The 6,000-nt window shown below is 43.8% G+C and overlaps 1 long non-coding RNA gene across 1 annotated transcript in view; it reads left to right on the top strand.

The window, feature by feature from the left end:
- Positions 1-112: 112 nt before the first annotated feature.
- LOC105544991 overlaps positions 113-6,000 on the top strand; it is a 30,357-nt gene continuing 24,469 nt past the window's right edge. Inside the window, exons 1-2 of the long non-coding RNA XR_001006849.1 lie at positions 113-376; positions 2,816-2,981. This is a non-coding gene — a long non-coding RNA (uncharacterized LOC105544991). The remainder of the gene's footprint in view (positions 377-2,815; positions 2,982-6,000) is intronic.

Below are 6,000 nucleotides of genomic sequence, written 5' to 3'. Positions count from 1 at the left end.
AAGTTTGATATTTTTTCCCCCTCAAAGTAAACTTTGGTTTCCCATTTCATAACTTCCAATCCCCTCTCTTCCATGTCGTCCCCCACTTTCTTTGTGGGATCATTAACAATAGGTTAATGATTAAGAACACGTGCAACAGAGATCAACAGCTCTGTGTTCAAGTCCAAACTCTTCCCCCCGGCAAGGTACGTGACCTCCCTGTGCCTCAGGTTCTTGCAGAGTGGAAATGCCCACTTCGCAGAATGGCTGTGGGTGTGGATGAGACGATGTAGTGGACGCTCCTGCCTGGCACCCATGGGTGCTCATGAAGATTGTGTTTGCTGTTGGCTGCAATATGTTGTGACTTATCATGTGTGATCCTTGAGTGAAGAGGCAGGTGAGTGCAATATTTTTATACTTCTCCGGTACATTAGCATCTCAAACTCCACTAAATGATAATTTAGTTATAACTCCTTGCTTCCTCCTCCCCACCCCACCCCCACTTCTGGATAGGTAAAATAAGTGGTTTTCAGTGGTGAGGGTAGGGGATGATACTGCTCTCCCAGGGAACATTTGGCAATGTCTGGAGACATTTTTGATTGGGGGTGGGTGTTACTGACATCTACCGTGTAGAGGCCAGGGATGCTGCTAAATATCCTATCATGCACAGAACAACCCCCGTACAACAGAGAATTATCTGGTTCCAAATGTCAATAGTGCTGAGGTTAACAAATACTGGGCCAAAAGAAAAAAAAAAATAAAAAGAAACACTGGGCTAAGCGGTATTCAGTAGAAAGAAAGTTCCCTGGCTTCAGTCTAGTCCATTGAACTTCATTACTTTCTACATATATACTAATCAGGACCTATGCTTGACTCTGGGGCCAGTCATGTTGGCCCCATGAGCATCATCTTGGCATTGATTCCCTTTGCCCCTCAAGTCCCACAGGGGTAACCTGGTTGTGCCAAGGTGAATGCTAAGCATGTAGTGAGTTTACATTTTAGCTGATGAACACTGAACTTGGGAAACCTACAGCTCTTATAGTAAACAGTAAGTCTGCTCCTTGTCTGTTACTACGTTTGCTCCTAAAGTGACGGAAATTAAGGGGGAAGACTTTCCCTCATCCCTCAAGGGCATAAAGAATCCTATACAAGGTGCAGAGGACATGGAATAGGGTATTTCAGATTGGTGGTGGTTGAGAAGGCTTCATAGAAGTGGAGATACCTGAACTGGATTTTATGTAATTTTTTTTAATTTTAAAATTTCAATAACATATTTTGTTTCTAGAAGCTTTGCCAATGAAGGTAAAAAGCATAGAAGTACAGCTCTGATGAAGATTTGTAGTAAGAAAAATAATTAAACGTGAAATTAAAGGAAGCTGTACCAAAATCACATGTGCATCCAAGTGGCTCAGGATTGGGGAACAGAGGGAGCACCTGATTTTAGCACAGATCAGAAAGCACTGGAAGAGGGAGGTCCGCTTGGCCTCTGGTCCTGGAGGCATCAAGGATTTGGTTTCTGGCCGGTTGCAGTGGCTCACACCTGTAATCCCGGCACTTTGGGAGACCGAGGTGGGAGGATCACTTGAGGTCAGGAGTTTGAGACCAGCCTGGGCCAACATGGTGAAACTCTGTCTCTACTAAAATACAAAAATTAGCTGGGCGTGGTGATGCATGCCTGTAATCTCAGCTACTTGGGAGGCTGAGGGACAATAATTGCTTGAACCTGGAAGGCCAAGGGTGCAATGAGCCGAGGTCACGGCACTGCATTCCAGCCTGGGTGATGGAGCAAAACTCTGTCTAAAAAAAAAAAAGGATGTGGCTTCCATTCTGCAGACTCCTGGAATTGCACTTAGCAATACACAGCCCCAGCTGCCAGCCCCCAGCCTGTCTCTAGAAAAGGAAGAAACCTAGACAGGGACACGGAGAGGCATGTATCTTGCTTGCTCATGTGATTGACTGGGAAGTGCTGCCTGGAGCGCTGTTCTGCTAGAGTTTTTGAGGCATATCTGGACCTAACAGGAACATGACCTGGACTAGGTTAGTGTTGTTTGCCTTGGGGAAAAAGAGGGTGAAGTGATGTGTAGTGTCTGCACAGAGGATACTTTCTGATCCTTCCAGAAGTCCAACTCAGAATGAACTGGGTGTTAAAGGGTGAGTAGGGCTTCAACCAAAAGGCAAGGAGAGAAAAGGTGTGCCCAGAAGCAGAAATAGGATAGGCAAAAGGCACAGAAGCACAGACCATCATGAGATGTTCAGGAACAACATGCCATTTCATGTTGACAGAGTGAAGCATGCGGTCAGAGAGGGTGGATGGTCTACTCTTGGTGGGACAGTCAGGGGGTGCATCTCGCCTGTTGGGCTTCCTCAGAAGGAGCAGGAGCATCTCTTACTGTGGTCTATGAGTGCCCTAGAATGGAGGGGCATGAAAATATGTGTCATGGATGTAATTGCAATTCTAGATCTCTCTGTGAAATACAGAGAGCTTTATCTGCCCTCTTTGAAAGGCTCAGTGACACCAAATGTGGAATGAGGAATGAATGATACAAAGGGATACAAAGAGGTGGAGGAGAATTGGGAGTTCTGGTGATGCTGGGAACCCTCTAAAGAGAGACTTTTTTGTCCCAGTAATGCATTAACTTCTGTACTGAGCATCTCAACATAGATTATGTGGGGAGAGGGAGGACCCTCCGGAAGAGTCCTGGCTGAGCTTAATCAGCTTGTTAGCACAGAGAAGCGGTTGCATCTGTGTCCCACGAAGATAAACGCAGGTATAACAAGGACTTACTGTAAGCAGCTGAGCTACATTTTTCTGAGATGATTTTTTTCATGTTGACAGCTGCGAGCCTGAACTGACTCCTATGAACTAGTCTTCTCCAGCAACAGACCCTCCTTCAACTTACGGTAGCCTGTACGCCAAGGGTGACAGACTGGAAAGCAGGATCTACTGGGACATCTATGGGAAAAGGAGGGGGAATGAGATCAAGGATTGAGGACGCTAATGGGTAAGCATGAGAACCATTTGGGTAAACACCGCAGCACAGTCTCTGTGAACACTGAGAACACTGGCTATGAAAAGCATCAGAGGCTGGGCAGGCAGGTTGTAAAATGGAGCCAAGTTAGGGAGACTCCTGTGGGATATGGTCACAAAATGGGACATTATACCACAGTGAAAATGATGAGAGTAGGTAACAGGCATTAGCATGAATACATTCTAGCCTTTTAATCTGAGAACCAGAAACCATTTTATTTACTTCCAGCAGGAAAGGTTTAATTCAGGAAATCAGGTGCCTGGAAAATGGTTGCAAGGCCATCCTGGCCAATGTGGTGAAACCCCGTCTGTACTAAAAATACAAAAATTAGCCAAGCGTGGTGGCGGGTGCCTGAGGCGGGAGAATTGTTTGAACCCGGGAGGCAAAGATTGCAGTGAGCAGAGATCACGCCACTGCACTCCAGCCTGGGTGACAGAGTGAGATTCCATCTCGAAAAAAAAATAAAATAAAAAAATAAAAAAAATGGTTGCAAGGGATGGTCAGGGAGCAAAATCCTAGGGAGGTGGTGCTCCTCAGAAGTCAGGAGGGATCAGGAAGCCTCTGTTGCTACTGCGGAAGCCCGGTTATCTGCTGCTGTCACTGCTCCAGGAAGAGTGAAATCTATGTTTGTCCCACCATGCACTTCTCGCTGGTGATCTCAGAACAGAGACCGTAAGGGCTGTTCCCAGGCTGCCCCATCCTATGATTCATCAGCTGAGAGCAAAGAAGAGGCAAGGATCATGTTGAGGGTCAAAAGACAAGAGTGACATAATGTGGTGTGAAAAAGCAACTCCCAGTGCCTGCAGCATATTACCATTTCTTAAAGTACAAAAACAAAATAACATTTTTTTTGGGCGTTTTTGTCATGGTGTGTTGGGGCTGGGTTGAACTGGCATGCAAGAGCCAACAGTTAACTTTTCAGGAATTTTGCAAGCCAGTTGTTAAACACAGCCATTATTAAAAATTAATTACACTTATAGTTAAATAAATTATATTGAATTTAATAATATTCTAAACTCATCATTTCTTAATCATTTTACTGCCTTTTACTATTAGCTGTGCTTTTGAGGTTATTTATAGCTATTGCATCAGTTTATTTTTTATTTTTTTGAGATGGAGTTTCACTCTTGTTGCCCAGGTTGGAGTGCAATGGCACCATTTCGGCTCACTGCAACTTCTACCTCCCAGGTTCAAGCTATTCTCCTGCCTCAGCCTCCCAAGTAGCTGGGATTATAGGCATGTGACACTAAGCCTAGCTAATTTTTGTGTTTTTAGTAGAGATGGGGTTTCACCCTGTGGGCCAGACTGGTCTTGAACTCCTGACCTCAAGTGACCTGCCTGCCTCAGTCTCCCAAAGTGCTGGGATTCCAGGCCTGAGCCACCGCGCCTGGCAGCTATTGCATCTGCGTGATGAAAATACGCTACTCTGGTTTGCTACTGTACATCTCTCTGCAGCTCTGTGTTCAGTAATATCACCTTGGTAGCCTGGAATAGCCACAATGGGAGTATTTACACCAAAAAATGGACAAATGCTGCCAATCAGAGCTTGCCTGTTTTGTTGATTATCTAGACACAAGGAAGTGGCAGGGTAGGGGGAATGTTAGTCATGCAGATTTGACTTAAAAGTTTGCCATGTCTTCAGCTGCTACATTGTAAATGGCACAAAAATTGAGCAAACAGTCTTCTAGTATTTGACAACTACTACCTGATTCAACAAAGAGTCGCCCTTATGAGTGATGAAAATGTTTTCCACCATATGTCGTTGTCATTTATTTTGCTTTCTTCTTACTTGTTAATGTAAACAAAAATATTAACCAGTATTCATATTGGAACTACACTTGTTCATCAATTGCAACCATATGTTGGCTGCAATTACAATGGTTTGGCAAATATCAACAAAACCATTCTGTAAGAATCAATTGACTTTACCGATTTACATAAAAGTCAATCTTATTATTTGTAAATTGGGTGCTGTACATCCTTTATGTCAAAAAATTTATAAGACACAGCATGATGACTATGGTTAATGTATTTGTCTTAGTCTGTTTGGGTTGCTATAACAAAATATCATAAACTGAGTGGCTTATAAACAACAGAAATTTATTGCTCACAGTTCTGGAGGCTGAGGAAGTCCAAGATCAAGGTGCTGGAAGATTTGGTGTCTGACGAGGGCTTGCTCTTTGCTTCGCAGATGGTGCCTTCTAGCTGGGTCCTCAGATGGCAGAAGGGAAGAACAAGTTTCCTCAGTCCTGAGTCCTCTGCGAGGGCTCAACCCCAATGGCCCCCTCACCTCTTAAAGGTCCCTTAAGACGATTGCATTGGGGATTAGGCTTCAACATGTGCATTTTGGAGGGACACACACATTCAGATCGTAATAGTATTGTATACTTGAAAATTGCTAAGAGAGTAGGTCTTAAGTGTTCTTACCACAAACATAAGCTAAGTATGTGAGGTGAGGTGATGGATATGTTAGCTTGATTTGATCTTTTACAGTGTGTATGTAGATCAAAACGTCACATTATACATTATAAATATGTATACTTTTGATTTGTCAATTATACCTTAATTAAGCTGGAAAAAAATTTTAAAAATTTGTAGTAAAGTTATAAAGGAATAGGCACACATACCCACATGCGTACATTCAACTTCTTGGAGATGTGGTTGCTAAACATTTACCATCACATCAGTGCATATATATATCATGAACAAAGAGGTGAAAACATTTCATATAGTGGTTGCCTGTGTGGGGCAGTTGTGGGTGGAAATCCACCAATACCTGCGCCTGTTGTGTCTTCCCTGGTTTGCCGTTTACCTGGGCATCCAAGTTCAAAGTCGGGGAGCCGTGGAGGAATCCTCCCTCCCACTTCACAGCCCATCACCAGCTGTGGTTGAGTTTTCTTTTGTTTTTGGAAAACAGCTTTATTGCAGTATAACTGATACATTTGAAAAACTAGGTAGGCCCCAGGGGCTCACACCTGTAATCCCAGCACTT

This window comes from Mandrillus leucophaeus, unplaced genomic scaffold (assembly GCF_000951045.1).
Source record: "Mandrillus leucophaeus isolate KB7577 unplaced genomic scaffold, Mleu.le_1.0 Scaffold315, whole genome shotgun sequence".
NCBI lineage: Eukaryota > Metazoa > Chordata > Mammalia > Primates > Cercopithecidae > Mandrillus > Mandrillus leucophaeus.
This window is presented reverse-complemented; position numbering and strand designations above follow the sequence as displayed.